The sequence below is a fragment of the Anomaloglossus baeobatrachus genome, chromosome 8 (genome assembly GCF_048569485.1).
Source record: "Anomaloglossus baeobatrachus isolate aAnoBae1 chromosome 8, aAnoBae1.hap1, whole genome shotgun sequence".
NCBI lineage: Eukaryota > Metazoa > Chordata > Amphibia > Anura > Aromobatidae > Anomaloglossus > Anomaloglossus baeobatrachus.
Window position 1 is genome coordinate 187,340,606 of NC_134360.1, and position 24,062 is coordinate 187,364,667.

A 24,062-nucleotide genomic window follows, 5' to 3' on the forward strand; every position below is an offset into this window, starting at 1 on the left:
GCGCCCAAACAATTGATTTTTACCACATATGGGGTATCAGCGTACTCAGGAGAACATGCACAATAAATTGTATTGTGTACTTTCTCTTTTCTCCCTTGTAAAAATGAAAATTTTATGGCTAAAGTAACATTTTTGTGTTAAAAAGTAAAATTTTCATTTTTTCCTTCCACATTGCTTTGGTTCCTGTGAAGCACCTAAAGGGTTAATAAACTTATTGGATGTGGTTTTGAGCAGTGTGAGGGGTGTAGTTTTTAGAATGGGGTCACTTTTGGGTATTTTCTGTCACCTAGGCCTCTCAAAGTCACCTCAAATGTAATGTGGTCCCTAAAAAAAATTATTTTGTAAATTTTGTTGGAAAAATGAGAATTTGCTGATGACCTTTGACCCCTTCTAACTTCCTAACGGAAAAAAAATTTGTTTCGAAAATTGCGCTGATGTAAAGTACACAAGTGGGAAATGTTATTTAGTAACTATTTTGTGTGACATATCTCTCAGATTTATGGGCATAAATTTTCAAAGTTTGAAAATTGCGAAATTTTCAAAATTTTCGCCAAATTTCCTAAATTTTCACAAATAAACGCAAAAAATATCGGCCTAAATTTACCACTGACATGAAGTACAATATGTCACGAAAAAACAATCTCAGAATCGCCAGGATCCGTTGAAGCGTTCCAGAGTTATAACCTGTCAAAGTGACACTGGTCAGAATTGCAAAAAATGGTCCGGTCATTAGGGTGTTTTAGTGGCCGGGGGTGAAGGGGTTAATAACTGGGCCATCTCTTAGCCTATTTCCCAGTCACCTATGACTACAGTAGATGACATAGTATAGTGTGAACTAAAACTACACTCACCGTAGTCACTGGTAAATGTAATTTTATCTCCTTTATCACCAGGCGATTTTCCATTTTTTATTTTAGTTTTTCCCTCCCCTTCTTCCAAGAGCCATAAGTTTTTTATTTTTCCGCTAATGCCATATAAGGGCTTATTTTTTTGCAGGACGAGTTGTACTTTTGAATGAAACCATTAGTTTTACTATATAGTGTACTGGAAAACAGGAAAAAAGTTCCAGATGGGGAGAAATAGGGAAAAAAGTGTGCTTGCACGATTGTTTTTTTTTGTTCACTGTGGTAAAATTTACATATCAGTATGATGTTGGTATGAGTTTGTAGATGCCAAACATGTATACTTTTCCTTTTATCTAAGGGGTGAAAAAATTCTGAAGTTTATCTCAAAAAGAGTAACCCTTTTGTCGCCTTGTTCCGAAACCTGTAGCGTTCTTATTTTTTGAGATCTGGGGCTCAGTAATGGCTTATTCTTTTGTGCCTTGAGCTGACATTGTTAATTTAAACAATTTTTGTGTAGATGTACTGTTTTGATAGCCTGTTATTGTAGTTTAAAGAGTTTAAAGAAATGCTCTGGAGACCAAAAAATGTAGTTTTGGAGTTTGGAACTTTTTTCTAGCCACACCATGTACCAATCAGATTGATTGAATCTATAGTTTGATAGATCGGGTATTTCTGAACATGGCGACTGCAAATATGTGTATTTTTTATTTTCAAAGTAGCAAAGGGAGGTGTTTTGAGCTTTTAGGTTTATTTTATTTTGTCATATATTTTAAAACTTTGTTTTTTACATTTTATATTTATTTTAATAGTCCACTTTATCACAGCACAGTCCAATTACCTTTGCATTTCTGCTGATCATAGCAGCATCTCTCTGATCAGCAGAAATGCTCATCTCCCTTGAGTGCCATTGTCTGCTATCTATTTCAGCCAATTTTTCACTCCAAAAGTTAAATGTTGCCTCTTCACTTCCAAGCCCTGCCATGCGCCTAAACAGTAGTTTTCCACCACATATGAGGTATCTGCGTACTCAAGAAAAATTGCACAACAAATTTTATGCTGCATTTTCTCCTGTTACTGTTGTCAAAATGCAAAATATAAGGCTAAAGTAACATTTTTGTGGGAAAAAGTAAAATTTTCATTTTTTCCTTCCACATTGCTTTAGTTGCTGTTAAGCCCCTGAAGGGTTAATAAACTTCTTAAATGTGATTTTGAACAGTGTGAGGGGTGCAGTTTTTAGAATGGGGTCATTTTTGTGTATTTTCTCTCACCTAGGCCTCTCAAAGTAACTTCAAATGTGATGTGGTGCTTAAAAAATGGTTTTGTAAATTGTTGATGAACTTTGAACCCTTCTAACTTCCTAAACAAAAAAATATGTTTCAAAAATTGCAACATTTTCTCAATTTTTGTCATATTTTTGATATTTTAACAAATAAACTCAAAGATAGTCTTCATTTTACCACTGTCCTGAAGTACAATATGTCACGAAAAAAAACAGTCTCAGAATCACTGGGATCCATTGAAAAATTCCAGAGTTATAACCTATCAAAGTGACACTGGTCAGAAATGAAACAATTTGCCCGGTCACAAAGGTAAAAACAGGCTCTGATATGAAAGGGTTAACCAGAAAGTGGCCAATTTGAAAAATTTCAATTAGAGAAGTCATATGGATTTGATCCTGAAATTTGATTTAGAGCAAGGTCATTCTCTACAAATTGAATTTACTCTACTATGCTCTGAAGTTTCTACAGACCTCAGAGCATGATAAATGTAAGGTAGTCACCCCCTCTGCTACCTTCCCAGTATTCAGATCGTCATTCCTCATTTATGCCACATCAGCATTAAGGCGGAGTGGAAAACTGGACACTAGGAAGGTAGCAGATACATATAGAATATGGCATGATGTTCACTCTTGGCACAGAGCTCATACTGGACCTACTCACAGCCAGAATTCCCAGCCTACAGTAAACAATGGTCCAGATGTGTGACATGATAGAGGTGCAAAGAACCAAACTGTGAACGGAGCAGGAAGCAGCTGAAGAGGTGAGCAATGAGGTAGGTTTCATTTACTTTTTAATCGTTTGCCAGGTCTCTACTTCTCAGCAAAATGATGGCCTCAGTTGGCTACCATTTTGCCGACTTCACAATTTGTGAGTTACAGAATATTTTTATTCTTCCATATCATTGTAGTTTACGGTTGTCAATTAATCAACACTACCAAGGGGCTAGAACCCTAAAACAGCTGTCTCAGACAGATTTCTTTTATTTTTGGTTTGGCTAAATGTCCTAAGTTATGAGTCAAGATTCTTTGAATGCAATGAGAGATGTTAGAGAAACAGCTTTTTTTCTGTTTGAGAAGAGCAACTTTTCATTCCCTTTATCCAATGACCATTCTCTGTATTGCATCTTGGTGGTCTCCAAAAGGAGACACAGTACTAGAGATGAGCAAACCTGAGGTTCAATTTTCAAGCCAAACTCCAACTTAAAAAATCAAGGTCGGGATTTCGATGCTTTACGTGCGAACTTCACTCGCGCAAGCAACGCTGTGTTCAGGTACGCTTGGTGCCCAGCTCAATCCGAGCCGCTGGCAGTGCTTGAATGGCTCTCACTGGGGTAACATCAGCACGATTACATATAGTGAGCAACCTACAAAAATTGTTTGAAAAAGCCCGCCCACCCTCCCCCGGCAGTGATCTTCTTATGGCTAGCTGTTTATGGGCGGAGACTGAAACTGCCAATAAGTTACAGTACTTTCTCCGGGGTTCAGGTCAAGCTTGAGCCAGTGGAGGCTCAGCTCCTTGGCTGCCGTTGAACTGAACATCCACGGAACCGCTCATCTCTACACAGTACAACCCTAAACCTTTGTCAAACTCTTCTCCCATAGTCAATCGGCACTCTGCCAACCTGTACTTGAGCCAACTTTTTACAAAACTAGTGCAAAGACTCCAAAATAGCTGTCCTTGGATGGGTGTGTTACGTGGGGACCGGCGGATTAGGACCAGAGGGTATAGATCCCAATCGCCAGTCGAGGCCCACCATGCTCCAGATGGTAATGGAGCTGCTAGCACCCTGTGGGTTAGGCGGAGACTATAGAGCTGGATGGCTCTGAGATAATCCAGGGAACCAGTCACGTGTGTAGTGACACGTCAGACAACCCAGTTAGCATTTCGGTGGAACTGGCGCAAACCCGACCACGTGTGCAGGGAACACGTCAGGCCGGATGGTGACCAGGTAGCGTTGACAGAGAAGACCGCTGCGACAGTGCCCTGTCGGCCACATGTGTCAGACACGACAGGCCGAGTGGTCCTTCGATTAGCGTTTCTGGTCACTACACGAATGGCCACGTGTGTAGAGACACGTCAGGCCAAGGGATCACACCAGTAGCGTTGACTGGGAAGCCAAGGAGGATAATAGGTTCACACACCCAATCCTGGAACACCCTGTTAACTCCACAGGGGTCCTGGGGTATGCTGTCCGTGCGCGTAGGAGGCACAACCGGACAGGTGGCGCAACAGGTGTGTTGTCCGTGTGCATAGAGGGCACTCTCGGACAGGTGACGCTGCAGGTATGCTGTCCGTGTGCGTAGGAGGCACAACTGGACAGGTGACGCAGCAGCCGCAGCCCAGTTAACGCCACTGGACTGCTCTAGCACAACAGGAACGGTAGCAAGGAAGCACGGCGCCTGACCCTCATGTGCTGAGCCACGAATCTTGGCGTGACAAGCACCGTTCGCCTAGCCCTACCTACCGCTTCCAACAAGGCTTATGCCACCATGAATTCTAAGTGAAGACTGCGCACCTTCATGTTGTCTCCAGTCCCTTTTATAACCTGGGTCCACCCCAAACCTAGGGTGGAACCACCAAGGTCCAATAGCAGAGTGCCTTGTCAGCAGCGATGTCACCAGTAGCCTATCCGGAACCGCCACGTCATTGACGACCTCATGGCAGCCACGCCCCAAACACTTCACCAGTCATCGTCTGATGACCAATGGTGAGGTGCCAGATCATAGGGGCGGGCCTCTGCGAGCCAGTCCGGAGTGGCCACGTCATCAGGACACCTGACACCCTCTGCCCTATCAGGGCCTGCTACCTCATGGACATGCTCAGTGTAGTCCTTACCGGACATAGCCTCTGATGCACTAAGTGCCTTAGCTTGCTCAGTAGCCTGAGCAACAGACTCAGAAATCAGACTATCTGCCTGAGCATGCTCAGTAGGCACATCCCAGAACTTAGACACAGCACAAAGTCCAAGTACCTGTGCAAAGAGGCTGTTAGGATTAATTGTGGGTGCATGCTCAGTAGCCTGAACTGAGGACTTAGTCTCAGAAATGACACAATCAGGCTGAGCATGCTCACTAGGCAAAACACCAGGCTTAGACTCTGGCTGGGGTAAATTGGCACACGCATGCTCACTAGCCGCCTCTCCACACTTAGACGTGGTGGAAGGAGCAGCCAACTGGACGACCCAAGGCACGGCCAAAAACGGCAGCCGGTGCCTGGGCGCAACAGGAACTGCAGCAGGCTCCTTGCGGCTATGGCGGCGCCGGTTCGTAACAGGGTGTTTATTCTTTTTTAAGAAGACTCTGGTCTATCATTTCTATTTTGTAGATCTGTTTTGGAGTTATGCATATAAATGTTCACATACAAGAAAGACTTCAGCTCACCCAAGGAGGATATCTTGATAGCATGGAAACCTGGTAGTATGGCAAGTGTTTTTGTAGATAAAAAAGCAAAGCCAGCAATGAAGATCCTTAAAAATTCTTAGTTTATTTCATGTCCATTTTGATGGGGATTGATGGACATTACATAAATTATGAATTTTGAGGATCTTCTGTTTTATGTGTGCATTAATTGTACACATACCATCCTAAATGCCCATATTCCAAATTATGGGTGTGATATATGTATGAATACAATAAATAACCACGTAGTGATCAGATCAAGTTGCCATGATCAGAGCAGGAAATAGCCTGAGTTTGAGGAAACTGAAATACTTATAGCGAGTTTATTGGATGCAATCCAGGACTGCAAATTCTTTCATTATTGGTCAAACTGCAGTGAAGAAACTTATACAGATATATATTTAATCATTCTCCAATGAGCTGAATCATCTCTAATACACAGGAAAGTCCCAGAATGTCTTATGATAAGTCTTATAATGTCTGAGTGTAGATATGGGTGCAGTACAAGCGCCATTTTGTCCTGTATTTTGGATAGCTTCATAAAATTATGTCCTTAACACTTCATTGCTGAATTTGCATCTTTATCTATGGGTATAGCAGGCCCCATAGTGAATAGCACAGGGGCCAAGGACTGTGAGGGGTTAACAAGCTGGAAAATGTTGCAAAATAACCGCGTTGGTAAAGATGACGGAGCGGTGATTGGTTTGAGGATACAAGGGAGGGGTAAGAAGGGGTATAAAAGTTTGTGGGGTACAGGTTCCCTCCCTCTTACCCCCTGGATTTGTGGAATAACAACCACTCCCCCGGTTGGTGGATATTTCAGTCCATACTTGGTTTCTGAGGTATGTTGGTGTTATAGTTAGTTGGTATTTCGGTCCATACTCGTTTTCCAAGGTATGTCATCTCAGCTGGCGGGTTGTTTAGGCCCTGAAAGAATCACATGCTCACTGCCTTGGGAAGTGACCAGCATGGGGAAGGAAGGAAGAGGTGGTTGGTGGATGTCAGGGCCAAATTAGGCAGTTGAGATATATATATATATATATATTTATATATATATATATATATATATATATATATATATATATATAAAAGGTTCTACAACTATCGGTTATTAACAAATTAATTAATAAAGCTTTGGCCATTTGCCTACCCAACATCTGGTCTGTAGTGTGACTTATTTTATGTAGGTTTAATGCCTGCTTTACACGATTCGATCTATTGTCCGATAGCACGAGCGATCGTACCCGCCCCCATCATTTTTGCGTCACGGGCAAATCGCTGCCCGTGGGGCACAAACTCGTTTAACCCCATCACACGCACTTACCTTCCGGACGACCTCGCTGTGGGCGACGAACGTCCACTTCCTGAAGTGGGAGGGACGTTCGGCATCACAGTGACGTCCCACAGTCGCCGGCCAATAGAAGCGGAGGGGCGGAGATGAGCGGGATGTAAACATCCCGCCCACCTCCTTCCTTCCGCATAGCCGGCAGGTGCCGCGGGACGCAGGTACGCTGAGTTCATCGTTCCTGGGGTGTCACACGAAGTGATGTGTGCTGCCCCGGGTACGATGAACAACCGGCACCATTTTAAATAAACAATATTTTGATACTGAGCGACGAGTACATGACTCACAATTTGTGAGCGATGCTGCATCGCTCAGAGGTGTTACACGAGACGACGTCGTGAACGATACTGGATGTGCGTCACGAAAACCGTGACCCCAACGATGCATCGCACGATAGCTCGTCTCGTGTAAAGCACCCTTTAGAGTTAAAGGTCATTGGTTTTGGTGCAGAGGATTTAAGGCTGGAAGCAGTCTGGATGGCACAGGAGCAGTCATTTTGTCCAGTTTTTGGAACCTGGCAAAGCTTGAAGACACCTCTGCTGAATGAGAAGACAACAGTATTCTACAAAACATAATGTAATTGTTTAAGGCCTTGTTATAGAATTTTCATCCAGACCCAAGTTTTGGCATCTCATCAAGGTATTCGGTATGAACCAAATCTCAGTTGAGAATATGTGCAATATCCATTTGTTAGTATTTGCACTAAACACATCAGCAGTATACAATAAGCAACCAGACATAACATCCACACCACCCGACTTTAAGAAACCAATCAAGCCCTGGTCAGTCTGAAAGCCTGTGCTAATTTTAATTAGCTTCTTTCCCAAGCTTTCAGATGTAATTAAATGAGCTTAGTTGTGCTCACTGATGCAAACCACCTTGTTTAATCACTAACATTATTTCCCTGAACTTCTAATGATTTTCAAAATGCTTGTTTATGCAGAATTAGAACAGTAATTAGCTTAGCAGTTAATTTTGTACCTTTACATTTCACACCTAGCTCAAACGTCATTCACTCGCTAGACCCTTTTCTGTCAAAACAATAGAGCTACTGTTCTAAATGAGCTACCGGGAGCCAAATTGAAAGCCAAATTTTGGAACACTAATAACGTAGCTCCCAGTGAAACAGGTGTATTCATTTAGACTCTTCCTGTCTGCCGCTTAAACATAGATTCTGTGCATTTCTCATTATTTTTTTTAAAAAATGTACAAAATAAGCCATTTAACTCTTGACTTTAATTTTCGACTGGAGCCGTAAAAAGAAGGGACTTTAATTTTAACTAGCTGGTACGTGTGGATTTAAATTAATAATCCAGAAAATTGAAACTGTTACTGGATACTGGCTGTTCTTCACATGCCCTTACGCTCACAATTTCAGCTTTCGGAGCTTTGTCTGGGAGGGATTTTATTTTTTTTTATTATTATTATTTTTATTATTATTATGGTCTTTTTTATGGTACAGCACAATGTACTATAGAAGATCCGTTTCAGCCGGCTGCATTCTCCCAATGAAAAAATGTTCCACGTTGAAGGAGTGATAAATCTGTATTAATTTGGTTTCTGAAAAAAAAAAATAATATAATTGGCGCATTCATTATATCTACTTTAGGTATATTTCAAGCGGGCTGATTTTATGCATGTTTTTCATGCACTCTACCAAGAGTTTATTGCCTGATTTTCAAAAGCTCTTTTCTACTTTTGACTTATTACTATAACCCTCCCTGATTTCCTTTTTATAACAGGCAGATGATTTAGCGGCTGAAGCTTGTTAGAGGGAATTTGGAATATACTTATTAAAAATTATGGCGGCCATTTTTTACAGTCTGTGACTAATGCAGATATAATCAAAATAATTTGGGGAAAAAATTACACTGGTTAATGTTTTATTTTTTTTTCTTCTTCTTTGAATGATTAATGTAAAATGCACAAGAGGAAAAACACAGTGATTAACCAAGAAAAGCAAATGTGATTTTCTTTCCCCAAACTATTATATAGCATGAGCATAAAACCTATTAACTGCATAATTCGGTAATGTTCTATAGGCAGAGTTTGTATCGTGGGCAGCAAAGGATACGGATAATTGCTCAGAACAGGGTATATGCTAAGATGAAAGGAAAGTGAATTATGTCTCTTGGATCCTGGATTTTAAGCAGGTTTAATATATAATGACACTTATATTTGTGAATAGAATTTGCAAAACACCAAGAAATGCAGCACAGAGTTCATCAACTGCAAACAATACATTAAATTACAAAACATATATGAAAAGGTATTAGTGACAGCTTAGAAAGGAAAATACTTAAGTAAAGCCGACGTCCATACATTAAAATGTGCTATAGATTTAACCCTTGAACAGCCAGTAGGTATTATAGCAGAGTAGATGTCAGACTGACATAGCATATTGTTAGAGCCCAATATGTTACATAGCAAATTAATACAAATTATTAGTTAAAGGCCCGGGTCACACTAGTGTATAGCATCGATGCGATATGCTAATGACACTCGGCCCAAACTCTGCTGTGAGCGTCAGCTGAGTGTCATCTACTGTGCCCCGATTCCCTGGCATGTGAGATCAGAGCACAGGTACGGGGAAGGAGAGATTAATTTCTCCATCTCCATTGTCTGTGTCTGCATATATCGGACAGCATTCAGATGTCATCCAAGTACAATTCATTGTTTAACTCTGCATATATCGGACTACATTTGGATGTCATCCAAGTGCAGTCCATTGTTTCACTCTGCATATATCCGACTGCATTCGGATGTCATCCAAGTGCAGTCCATTGTTTCACTCTGCATATATCGGACTGCATTCGGATGTCATCCAAGTGCAGTCCATTGTTTCACTCTGCACATATTAGACTGCATTCGAATGTCATCCAAGTGCAGTCCATTGTTTCACTCTGCATATATCGGACTACATTTGGATGTCATCCAAGTGCAATCCATTGTTTCACTCTGCATATATTGGACTGCATTCAGATGTCATCCAAGTGCAGTCCATTGTTTCACTCTGCATATATCAGACTGCATTCGAATGTCATCCAAGTGCAGTCCATTGTTTCACTCTCCATATATCGGACTACATTTGGATGTCATCCAAATGCAGTCCATTGTTTCACTCTGCATATATCGGACTGCATTCGGATGTCATCCAAGTGCAGTCCATTGTTTCACTCTACATATATCAGACTACAATCGAATGTCATCCAAGCGCAGTCCATTGTTTAACTCTGCATATATCGGATTGCATTCTGCTGTCATCCAAATATGACGCCCTGGACTAGTCAGGTCATCCCAGGTAGTCCCATGCACACACACACCCCCTCCCTAGAAAGGTGACAGCAGTCAAACTTAAAAACCTTGTCACCACCCTCCAGGTTTGATGTCCACACCAGGGGGGTGGAGCCAGGTGGCTGGCTCCACCCACCGAGGAGTTCACAGGCCTGGAGGCAGGAAAAAAACACAAGTTCTAGTGCAGAGAAGGAGACAAGTTGCAGGACAGTGAAGGAGTGAGGTCGAGTTCAAGGGCAGACCTGTGACCAGGCCTGCCAATAGTCTACTCAAGTGGCTGGGTTGGAGCCCAGTCACCTCTGGCAAGGAGGCAGATGGTGGTGGCCGCCTGCAGGAGCTGGGATTACAGCCAGTGGAACCGTAGGGACCGTGGTCGGGTCATGGCCCGCCGGTACCGAACCGGGGAACCGATTGGAAACCGGAGCACCAGGAGGGGTACTCAGACCCAGTACAAAGCCCTGAACCGACAGGACCGAGTCAAATCAACTGATTGAGGACTGAATTGAAGGACCTTTCCCACACAAGACCCGTTAGAAGACAACAGCCCAACCGTACAGGGTAAAGCCACCGCCAAGGCATAGAGACCCAAGGGGCCAGCATCTGCAGGCAAACAGGGCTCTTCCGACACCCAGCAAGCCAGGGAGCGGACTACCGTTGCTTAGGCATAGGAATCAAACATTCACATAAAGAGGTGCAGGAGAAAGGCGGAAACCACCAACCTGACAAGGGAGAAGCTGCAGCCAGCTGCAGGCCCCGTTCATCATCTTGTTTGGTTTACCAGAGACTCCAGTGTATTGTGTCATAGTGAGTACACCAGTGCCTTTGGGCCGTGCACCGCGCCGCACCGCACCAGCATCCAGTACGCACCCGCTCCCATGCTTACGCACCTCCCTCGGGCCCCCGGGACTATCACTCCCCTACCCACGGAGGAGTCAACACCAGGCTGCGCAACACCATCCCCGGGAGGCCTAGTTAACGGCAGCGGTGGTGTCCATCTATTCACCACAACCCGTGGGTGGCGTCACGAACTTACATCCCTTTCAAACCACCCTGGCCTCGGCCGTGGAACTCCCTGCCGAGGTCCCAGCGTGTAGCGCCAACCCCCTTGCAGAGCGACATGACCCCCGGGTCCGTGAGGAGCTCGAGCCACCCACCGTACGAGCACGGATCCGAGCGGCTCGGCGGTCGAAGACGAGCCCGCGGGGCGGTACACAAGCACAGTCCATTGTTTCACTTGCACTCATAGTGAAGTGGGCTTAAGTGAGCCAAGACATGCTACGATTTTTCTGCTCATGACGAATCGTCATGAGAAAAATCTTGCTGATCTGCTCTGCCTCATTGACTAACATTGTTTAGAGTGCAATTCAAGATTTTCACGTATTGCACTCCTCCACTTAAGCGCCAATGTGAGCAAGTGCAAATAATGATTTAAAGGGAACCTGTCATCAGGTTTTTCTCATACAAACTGTGGCCCCCCTATTATATACAGCATTCTAGAATACTGTATATAAGAGCCCAGGCCAATCTGTATAACATAAAAAAGAGCTTTTCTTATACTCCCCTGAGGTGCAGTCCAGTCCTATGGGCATCTCTGGTCTTGGTCTGGTGCCTTGTCTCTGCTTGTCATCACCGTCCTGCTTCCCAGCTCCATGTGGATGACGCATCCTACGTCATCCACACATAATCCTCCATTGCGCTCCTGCATAATACGCGCACTTCTGTCTGCTCAGCTGAGAACAAAGCAAACTACTGTAATGCGCAGGAGCAGGCCAAGGTCAATGACCACCCGCGCATGCGCACTACAATACTTTGCTCTGCAGAGCAGGAAGAAGTGCACATGCCCAGGAGCACAATAGAGGACACTGTATGGATGACGTAGGACGTGTAATCCACATGAAGCAAGAAGGAGTTTGGTGAACGTAAGAAGACAGAAGGCACCAGACCAAGATCAGTGATGCCCATCTCGGACCCCACTGCCCCTTAGATGAAAATAAGAAAGCTGCTTTTTATGGTCTACAGAGCAGCCTGTGCTGTTATATACAGTATTCCAGAATGCTGTATATAAGGGTTCACTGGTGCTGGCTGCAGCTTATAGGGGACACATCTGGTGACAGGTTCCCTTTAATGATTTTTAAAAAGCAACATAATTCCTGGTTAAAATGAATAGAAATCTGACTATGGGTCCTTGAAACAGTCAGTAAGATCCTTTTGTAAGTCTACAGTCCTTATTTTCAAGAGGGGAGCCCCGTTTTAAAAGAGACCTATCAACATAAATATGCAAGCAAGGATATCTGTTTTAAATTGGAAATGTGATGAACAATATTTATGATAAATTCTAGGAAAATATTAACATTTTAAAAAATTGAAATTGCTAGGATTATATAGAATGCTGTTTGCACGCAGAATACTATAATGGGTCACTGAGAGGAGTTTACATTAGATGTTCTCTAAAAGTAGAAACCGGAGCCTCTCTAGACCCATCATCAAAGGCTTCTCATCCAGTCAATCGGCATCCTGCTGCACTGACTACAGCCAAGAGCACTAAGGGTGCTTGCCCATAATCAGAAGATGATGCGTTCTGGATGCAGCATCTTTCCTCTTGCACAGGTGCGAGTGTCCTGTGTGGGAGAGCGCAGGCGCAGTTGTCACAGCTGGGGATAGAAGCTATACCATGTAGAACAACACAAAAGGAAGGGGAAAGAAAGAAATGCCCTATTACTAGGGAAAGGGGTGAAGTGGTGACTCCTGAAAACAACTTGCAGCTCACCTTCACTGCCCTCACCAACCCAATACAAGTTCCACACATGTCACTGAGCACGAATACGTCATCCCTAGGCAAACCCTGATTTGGGCCCTACGCAAGGATGGAAGGTATAAGCTCTTTGTCAACATCGCTATCTCTAAATGAAGACACAAGGGAACACCTGGTAGATAGCAAAAGGCAACCCTTACCTGAGCTACAACAACCACAAAAGTCTGGAGCAACAGAAGTCAACCTGCCCAGAGCTCAGCAAGGAACAAACTATAAAACACACCCAAATACCCCCAGAGTGAGGTGTATAAAGGAAGTCAGAGGCTGGAAACTGAGAGGAAAATCTGACAGTTTCTCGGTCTCCTCGCAGCTGCAGAAACAGGAAACTGTCAGATACAACATGTGCTGCCAATCTCTAGGATTTTCAAACACTCGCTGCCACTAGATTTTCAAACGGCCGTGACACATCTGTAACTGCAGCGGTCCATGCCCATGATCAGGATTCTGGGCGCAGTGGATTTTTGCTGTGTCCTCCCACTGAGAACCCTTGAGTGTTTGCAAAAATAAATTGACATCCTGTTGGCTCGAGAAGCCACATTGCATTTCAGTTTACACTTCATAGAAACGAAGCACAGTTGGCAGGAGATTTCTATAAATCCCATTGACTTTGCTGGTACTCTACAAAGCAGCGTTTTGGATGCAGGAAAAACACATTGTATCAAAAACGCTGTCTCACTGATTGTGGGCACATACCCCAAAACAGCTATCTGCAGATGGGTGTAAAACTCTTTTAGAGCAGTTTGGTTCTTTTGCTTTGATATGTGGAAAGATCTGTTAAGGCATTGGACATCGAGTTATGTTATAACATAGCTACCTCTTAAAACAGTTTTGGCAGCAGGTTTTTGCTATATAATCTAAGGCTGCGTGCCCACGATCAGTGTTTGCAGCTTTTAGATGCAGCGTACTTCAGCTGCATCCAAAACACTGCATTATACAGTACAAGCTCAGTGGATGGGATTTCTAGAAATCCTATGCCAACTGTGCTTTTTTGCCCACAGCAAAAACTGACCTGCAGTGCAGCTTTCTGAGTTGCAGCATGACAATTGTTTGCAGCGAAGAGAGATCACAGTGAGAGACTGCAACGCCCGAGCCCGGATCATGGGCACAAGCAGCTGCGGGGTCCTGCGTTATCCTGAGGAGGAGACTTGCGGACCTGCAGGTCAGAATCCGCCACGTCTGGTCCTGATCGTGAGCACATATCCTTAAGCCTGCTTTAAACGCTACAAGATATCTTACGATGTGTCGGCGGGGTCACGTCGTAAGTGACGCACATCCGGCATCGTAAGGTATGTTGTAGCATATGACAGCGACGTGCAATTGCGATTGAATGAAAAAACGTTCATCGCATGCACGTCGTTCATTCCTGACGAATTGAACGTCAGATTGTTTATCGTACCCGGGGTAGCGCACATCGCAGTGTGTGACACCCCGGGAACGATGAACAGATCTCACCTGCCTCCTGCTGCTCCCGGCCCACAATGCGGAAGGAAGGAGGTGGGCAGGATGTTTACTTCCTGCTCAGCTCCGCCCCTCCGCTGCTATTGGCTGGCTGCCGCGTGACGTCGATGTGACGCCAAACGTCCCTCCCACTCCAGGAAGTGGACGTTCGCCGCCCACATCGAGGTCGTATGGTAGGTAAGTATGTGTGATGGGGGTTAATCGTATGTGCGGTACGTTCAACAAATTGAACGTGCTGCACATACGATGGGGGCGTTGCAAATTGCATACGATATCGTATGCGAAATTGCAACGTGTAAAGCAGGCTTAAGAGTAACATAATGTAAGGTCAGAGTCTCTGATTCATGCTGCTCTCAGATTATATACAGCAAAAAATTGGTGACAGATTTCCTTTGATTGGTAGCAGCAGAGAGGGTACTTCTCACTTTCCCCTGGCCTATAGGACTCCGTATACTGGTGGGCTCCGCAAAACAAAACTAACTCCCTGGACAATAAATGTTATATAGACCCTTTATGCTCCATCTTAATGCTATTTCCTTTTATATACAGTATATCAGCCGTCACGCTGCTCCCCAATTTTTTTATATTGTTCCATAGGAAAGAAGAAGGCCAACCTGAAGTGGCCGCTAACTAATCCCTTGGCCCCAGTGGAGCTACAGACACAGCTTTCATGGTTTGGATACCCTTGATATTGTGAAATATAAAAAGAGGATACATATAAGTAAAAAAAGCAACTTTATTTTGTCAAATCAACACATTTTCTATAAGTTAATTCAATTAATGTCCAATTTGCTATGAATTGCGGTGATTCTACATAGGATTATGTTAGGGTTAAAGATTATTTTGCATTTGCACCGGTTCCTTCCAGCAGCATAAGATATATTGGGCACGCAGTTAGCATCCATATTCTGAAACTCTTCAGGCAAAATCCCAGAGCACAACACATTTACCTTATGTTATGGCACAGCTTTTTGATATAGTTTATTTAATATGTGGTGAATAATGCTTTAATTAGATCCCACAGAAATGAAAGTAGTAAGCCATTAGTAAACACAACTGTAATATCCCAGTCACTCTGTGTGCAGAACAAAATTAGTTCTATGAGGGATGACTTGCTTAACAGAGGATTGGGTTTTAAAGCAGCTAACTGATAATTTATTTATACTGGGTACTTCTCATCTTAGGATGTTTGGTCAGGCCTGTGAGAATTACCTGAGAATGTTTGTCTTGATACATATAATTTACATATTGCTTTACACCAGCTGTAACGTTACAAAGCTCTTCAGACGCATCAGGGTTCTCAGATCAAATTAATCTCATGTACTGGGAATCTCCTAAAAAGCATCGAGGTAGTGCAATAGAAGATAAGAGGAAATCAAACTGGGTGCTTAGAAGGTTTGTACGTCACGGAAAAAGTACTGAAAGCATGTGAAAAATCAAGACTCACCTTAGAGGGTTTGGCGCGGAATGTCACAATACTACCGAGACGTGTTCAACTACATCAATAGCTCCCAAAGTCTTGGTCCTGGTGAAGAAGGTGCTAAGCCTCACCAAGGTAGAATGCCAGTCTAATTTTGTAACATCCAAGGCACCGAAGACTCCTTCATGAAATAGAAAAATCTTTAGTGGTCCCAATGTACATGAGGGGATAAAAACAGCGCAACGTTTTGGCCAACACAGGGCCTTTACCAAACCATAAAAAGGTGTATACCTTTTATGGATTGATAAAGGCCCTGCGTTTGCCGAAATGTCGTTGTTTTTATCCCTTCATGTACATTGGGGTCAATAAAGATTTTTCTAATTGATGAAGAAGTCTTTGGTGCTTTGGATATTACAAAATTGGATTTGCTTTGCAGCATTTGGAGGGCTGCACCAAGCTTTTGGAGTGGTGCATTGGATACATCTGTCTTGCAAGGTAGTTAAAAGAAAAAAGAGGAATCCAATTCCACTCACCATCCATAAAAACACATCTTTATTGGGAGGGGTTCTACGATTTTGAGTGCTTGGGTGGTGCCAGTGTCTTACAAGGTTAATTGTCAAGTGGTGTAGCTAGGGGTTCAGATATGGTCAAATATCTGAGTGGGCCCCTAACCAGTAACCCTGATTACAACTATGGTGGTACACTCTAATAGTAGGTATAAAATAACCACAGCAGATGACTGGACTCTTTCTGAAAATAAATCTCTACACAAAGATGAACACCAATATTACCTCCACAGCTTGACCGTATATTGGTAGATATCAGTCCTGCTTAACATATAATACATTACAGTTATAGATGGTGACCTTCAGCTGATGTTCTTTGTTATGGAGTTCACTTTTCCCATCTTTTCCATCTCGCCCAGATGCCCATAACATTTTCTTCCCACCAGAACTCATCTCAAGAGATTACAAAAAAGATACTTGTGACTACTCACATTTCCAAAACAATTCCCATCTATTCCAAACTTGCACAAACTCCTCATCCCACTGAGTTGCAGCTGTATGTTTTTGTGGCGCCCCTGAGGCTTCAGGCACCACAGGGTACTGCACCTGATTTTAGGTGATGTGCTAATCCCAGATTCCTAGGTGACCAGTGCCAGTTCCACACAACACCACATACTTTAAACACAGCAGACGTCCCTCCCCAATGGGGACTCGGATCAGGGTTAGGTCACAATGTGGGTCATCACAGCGGTTGGGTCTATAGGATGCCACCGCACTTGGGGATTCACGATCCACTGGATCTGGGACTCCGGGTCAGGGAGGAGGAGTCACCGGTTAGTGGGAGTAGCAAAAGAACCATTAGTGACATTTGGAGGAGAGAGTCAAGAGGGACTTAGGTGGAGAGAGGAGCTCACCTACTGATGTCGGTGGGACATAGAAGTTACGGTCGCTGGTGGGATACTGTATCAGTTCCCCTGGACCGGCGCAGTCGGGGTGTAGAGCCCTAGATTAGGGGACGCTTCAAGCTCACCTAATAAATCTACCGCAGCCCCTGTGTCATCTGTTTACTTGCCGTCGCCCTGTGCCTCAGCGCCACCATCACTACGACTACCATCATCCTCCCTGGGGCCTAGCTCTGCTTGCGGAGAGCCGAAACATCCAAGCTGCATCACACCATCATAGCTGCATCACACCATCAGCCCCAGCAGTGAGAGAGACTACGCAGCCACGGCTCCCTCTCACAGCCGCACACCGCAAGTGGCATCACATAACTCCCATCATCATCCCCTTGCTTTATTGAAAAAAATACAGATCCAGGGTCACGGAGCCGGACCCCGCCACCACTGACATCCCTGGACTAGTCTGGTCTGGTTCCGAGTACCCCCGGCCCTGGAGTGGGCGTGTCATTTTCTTCTCATTGCACCTGCTGTTGGGCACAACAACAGTACTCTTCATATTGCCCTACATAATAATGCCACTTTTGTGCCCCTTGCAAAGTAATAATGCCTCCTTTGTGCCCTCTAGATGGTAAAATTGCCTCCTAGAAAATATTAATATCCTGTTCAAATGCTCTAAACAACAGTGTCTACATTTTACCCCTAGAAAGTAATAAAGCCCCATGTACCTTTGATGGTCACAATACCGTGAGTGCCCGTATAACAATAATGCTTCTCAAATGTCCAATTAACATTTAACAATGTCCCCTGAGCCCCCAATATACAGCTACCATTTACTCAGTATGATGCCCCTACACCTCCCCTATACATAGTATAATGATCCCACAGCTCCCCTATACACAGTATAACGTCCCAACAGCTTCCCTATACATAGTATAACAGGAAGATAGCTCCCCTATACATAGTATGATGTCCCCACTGCTCCCCCAAAATACTGCATAATTACCGCACACTTTATAAAGGCCCCAATAGTAGCCTTCAAACTGTGTAATGGCCAACTCATTTGAACCTACACTGCATAATGCCCTAAACATTAGCTCCCATGCTTTATAATGGCTCCCTCCAAACATGTCCCTAGAATGTATGGCGGACTCACTCACAGTATGAGAGTTACGCATACTATATGAGAGCCCCTGCAGTAGTACCCAAACTGTATAATAGCCCCACATTAGCGCCCACACTGTGTAATGACTCTAACAGCGTATGATGGCAACCACAATAGTGCCCACACTGTATGATGGCTCCCACATTAGCTCTCACATGGTAGAATTTCCCACACACTGGATGATGGTCCCCCATAAGACCCTTAAATTGTATAATGGCACCCGCATTAGCACTCACACTGTATAACGGTCCACACAGTAGTACCCAAACTGTATAATGGCCCCACATTAGCTTGTAAACTATAATGGCCTCACATTAGCTCCAAATTCTATAATGGCCCCAAATTAGCCCCCAAACTGTATAATTGAATCTGCACTTTATGAGGACCCTAACAGTAGTCTCTACAATGTATGAGAGCCTTCCTCACACTGTTTCAGGGCCCCCCACAGTAGTCCCAACACTGCATTTTGGTCCTCCATTGTTTTTTTATGCCCACACAGTCCATCACAAGTTTGAATTAAAATAAAAAACATCACAAACTAACTTAATCCAGGATCTTGACCAGTTAATTGGCAAGGCAATGCGATATCATAGCTGTCATAGCACCGACGTTAGAGTAAAGGTGCAAAGACGTCCCCGAGTCAGGACTGTAAAGTCCTGCACATGTGCCAGGGCCTCGGCCACTATATCACCCTGCATTTTTATAGACTGCAGGTTTAAATAAACATGTGGTATGTATTATCAATAGTGGTAGTGCAGGGAGATAGTGTCTCCCTGCTCTACTGCACATCGTAACTGTAGCGGTATGCTGTGCATGCCGACATAGATAAGGATAGTGGTAGCTTGGAGTGGACCACTCCGAGTCTGAGGCCCGGGGCAAATGCACCCTCTGCTCCCCTCGGTAGCTACACTACTGGGAAGAAGCTTTTGTCAAGTGATTTTTGCTTACCAAGTACAAGATGGGCATCACTGGGGTGCCGAGATCTAAGAAGAAATAGTTGGCCCACTCACCAATGAAAATAAAATCATTAGAATTTTCTATTTTACTCGCTTATATGACCCCGACAATTTCTTCAGTGCATTACAGACGTCTTCATCACTGTCAACATTGGGATTCATAATCTATTTTCCCATCAGCATGTTTTTGGAGTTGTTCAATAACCAGAGTACATCCAAAAAATCCATGCAAACATAGGGGATCATGGAAGCTCCTTGCAAAAATTGCCCTTGATGGGATTTAAACCCAGGACCCCAGCACTGCAAGTCTACAGTGCTAGTAGAGATAAGTAAAAAAATTACAGTGGAATTGAATTATACTCTAATTTTACAAAAATCTCCATTCGCCAAGCTGCAGATTTTTCATAATTTGCAGCTGTCGAAACAGCATTTTTATAAACCATAAAAAGTAATCAAAATATAAAAGAAAATTCTTATACTCATCTTGCCATTCATCTTTCCAGCCCCATCGGCTCCACACTGTCAGCCATCTGGTCCTTGTCGCATCTTTAGATTGCTGCATCTTTTGTTAAATTCCTTGGGCTTTTCAAGCTGGGCCAGAGCTTCCAGGTTTGATTGAGTAGGGTTTTGCACATGTGAACATAAAGTCATGCCATGTCATGACATCATGTCACCAAGACCTTTGGCATGCGCTTATACAGAGCCCTAGTAGATCTATTCAGACCCAAAAGTCTGGGCTCAGCCTGAGAAACCTAGGAAATTAACCTTGAGCAGTGGCAATCTGTAGATGTGATGAGGATGGACAGATGATGGTCGAGACCAGAGGGGCCGTAGAGGTTAGCGGTGAGGTAAGTATAAGTATTTATTTGGTACATGTTACAATTATTATGCTCTGTGGTCTGTAAAGACCCAGAGCATAAGAGAGGACATTAAAGTCATGGAGAATAACGTCTCCAAGAATTGAATTTTCCAGAAAAATCCACTAGAATCGGCAAATTCAAAATTTCCCTGATTGGCTCTTTCTAAGTACTGCCAATGAGCCACAAAGCTGTCATAGGATCCTCTCTATGTCATTGATTCTGTTTTCATCATCGTGTGAGCAATCCATTTCTTTTTAGATCGGTCATTGGTTGCAGTGGTCAACTGAGGGTATTTGGAATGTCCCATCCAGGGGCGGACTGGCCCACCAGGAGGTCGGGAGAACCCCCGGTGGGCCCCTGCTATTGATGGCCACGCCCCCTAGGCCCTGCCCCCCTACCCCCCCTGGGCCCCTATGGATGTGTGTGAGAGGCCCCCCCCCGGCCGGTAATTTCACTAATCATATCGGCACATTGCCGATATGATTAGTGACAATTCCATTCCCTCTGGAGCGGCAAGCAGGGAGAGCGATCTCCAGCTCTGCCTGCTGTCACTGTCAGTGCCGCGCGGCTCTGACTCATCTGCGCAGCGACACTGCAGGAGGAAGCAGTCTCAGAGTGATGACTGCTTCCTTCCTGTGCAGGTGCTGGCAGCATCGCGCGGCGCGCTGCGGAGGACGGACCGGCGTCACCCCACTGGCTGCAGCAGCACGTGAGTATAGAAGGCGGAGGCCCCGGGGGAGGGTGCAAGGGCCCGGGGAGCGAGCAGGGGCCCCGGGGGGGGGGGGTGCGGGGGCCCGGAGAGCGAGCAGGGGCCCCGGGGGGAGTGCAGGGGCCCAGGAAGGGTGTACGGGGGCCCCGGAGGGGGGGTGCGGGGTCCCGGGGAGTGAGCAGGGGCCCCTCATACTCACCTGTCTGCAGCCTCCCGGTGCCATGTCCGCTCCCGGTACCGCGGCTCCGGCTGTGTGCAGACGGCCGGGACACCTTCGATAGCTGCAGGACCTGGCGCTGATCACCTGATGTGGTCACCTGATGGAATCAGCTGACATTGATAGTGACAGCGGTGACGCCGGCTTTTTACTACCTGGCCGGCTAAACTATCAGCTGATGCTGTCAGGAGACTTTATCAGCTGATTACCGCCAGGTCCTGCATTGATCGGTTTGACAGGAGTCTGCACTGAAGTGTGTGGGGTTTTTTTCTTTATTTTTTGCACTGATGCATCAGCTGATTGTATAAACGGCTTTTATACAATCAGCTGCTGTGTGATGGAATTCACATCCTTGAACCTGACACATCATTTGATCGCTTTGCCTTCCAGCAAACGATCAGATGATATTGGATCTGGATTGGACGGCGCGGGACCCTGACCCAGGATTACTGTGGAGGGGGGTTCTTTATTTCAATAAAGATGGAGTCACTAATTGTGTTGTGTTTTATTTCTAATAAAAATATTTTTCTGTGTGTTTTTTTTTTATCTTTACTAGAAATTCATGGTGGCCATGTCTAATATTGGCGTGACACCATGAATTTCGGGCTTAGGGCCATCTGATAACATACAGCTATCCCTAACCCCATTATTACCCAGCGAGCCACCCGTCATCAGGGCCGCTGGACGAGTTGGATACAGCGCCAGAAGATGGCGCTTCTATGAAAGCGCCATTTTCTGGGGTGGCTGCAGACTGCAATTCGCAGAGGGGGTGCCCAGAAAGCTTGGGCACCCTGCACTGTGGATTCCAATCCCCAGCTGCCTAGTTGTACCTGGCTGGACTCAAAAATATGGCGAAGCCCACGTCATTTTTTTTTAAATTATTTAATGAAATTCATGAAATAAAAAAAAAGGACTTCCCTATATTTTTGGTTAACAGTCGGGAACAAATAGGCAGCTGGGGGTTGGGGGCAGCCCATAGCTGCCTGCTGTACCTGGCTAGCATACAAAAATATGGCGACGCCCACGTCATTTTTTTGGACTGCAAAAAACTCCTGCATACAGTCCTGGATGGAGCATGCTGAGCCTTGTAGTTCTGCAACTGTCTGCTCTCCTGCATACACTAGTTCTGCAGCTGTCTGCTCTCCTGCATACACTAGTGGAGAATGAAGAACATATTGAAGAAGGAAATAACATCAGATTTTTTTTTTCAACAATCTTTAATGGCATTGTTCACTGATAAAAAACGCATAAGAAAGCAGTGAGCAAAAACGCAGCCAAAAACGTGGTAAAAACGCATTGCGTTTTTACCGCGGGTGCATTTTTGTGCGTTTTTCTGCGGCCAAAAACGCACAAAAAACAACTAGTGTGCACATACCCTTAGTGTGCAGAGAGCCGCGGAGGATGGAAGACAGAGGAGAGGCCATTGGTGCTTGGAGCAGGTAAGCACTCAGTGAGCCGAAGATGCAGGGAGAGGGTCCACATAAGATGGCAGCTATATGTGGCTATATGGGGAGAGGGTCCACATTAAGATGGCAGCTATATGTGACTATGGGGAGAGGCCACATAAGATGGGAGCTATATGTGGCTATATGGGGAGAGGGGCCACATTAAGATGGCAGCTATATGTGGCTATATGGGGAGAGGGGCCACAATAAGATGGCAGCTATATGTGGCTATATGGGGAGAGGGGCCACATTAAGATGGCAGCTATATGTGGCTATATGGGGAGAGGGGCCACATAAGATGGCAGCTATATGTAACTATATGGTGAGAGGAGCCGCATTAAGATGGCAGCTATATGGGGAGAGGGGCCACATAAGATGGGAGCTATATGGGAAAAGGAGCACATGGGATGTGATCTGCTGGGGAAAGAGGCCATAATGGGATGGGATCTGCAAGGGAAAGAGGACATAATGGGATGGGATCTGCAGGGGAAAGAGGCCATAATGGGATGGGATCTGCAGGGGAAAGAGGCCATAATGGGATGAGATCTGCAGGGGAAAAGAGGCCATAATGGGATGGGATCTGTTTGGGGAAAGAGGCCATAATGGGATGGGATGTGTAGGGGGAAAGGAGCCACATGCGATGGGATGTGTAGGGGAAAAGAGGCCATAATGGGTTGGGATCTGCAGGGGAAAGAGGCCATAATGGGATGGGATCTGTAGGGGAAAAGAGGTCATAATGGGATGAGATCTGCAGGGGAAAAGAGGTCATAATGGGATGGGATCTGTAGGGGGAAAGAGGCCATCATGGGATGGGATCTGCAGGGGAAAGAGGCCATAATGGGATGGGATCTGCAGGGGAAAGAGGCCATAATGGGATGGTATCTGCAGGGGAAAGAGGCCATAATGGGATGAGATCTGCAGGGGAAAGAGGCCATAATGGGATGAGATCTGCAGGGGAAAGAGGCCATAATGGGATGAGATCTGTATGGGGAAGGTCGTCCATTCCTATTTTAGCAGGGCTCCTTTAGTAATAATTTTTAAAAACTGTAGAAAAATCATTTAATACAATAAGAGTGACAGTGACTGGAACAACTGTTGCTGGACAGGGGAGTGCAGGTACTGGAGGGGAAGGAGATTTTACTTTAAATTACTTGTATTTTTTGGTTGAGGAAATTGTGTGAAAATGGGTGTGGCTAACAGAATGGATGTGGTTACAGAATGGATGTGGTTACAGAATAGGTGTGGTTTTCAAATGGGCGGGGTTTACAGAGAACCTGTTAAAAATTTGAATCCCACCCCTGCTATATACAGTACGGTAACTGCATGGTGCTGGTGGGCCCCAAGATTGATTTTTCCTGGTGGGCCCCAGGTACTGCAGTCCACCGCTGGTCCCATCCATAAGTGTCAAAATACAGTAAGTTAAACCTGCTTAAAATCCCAACTCCCAGAGACATAA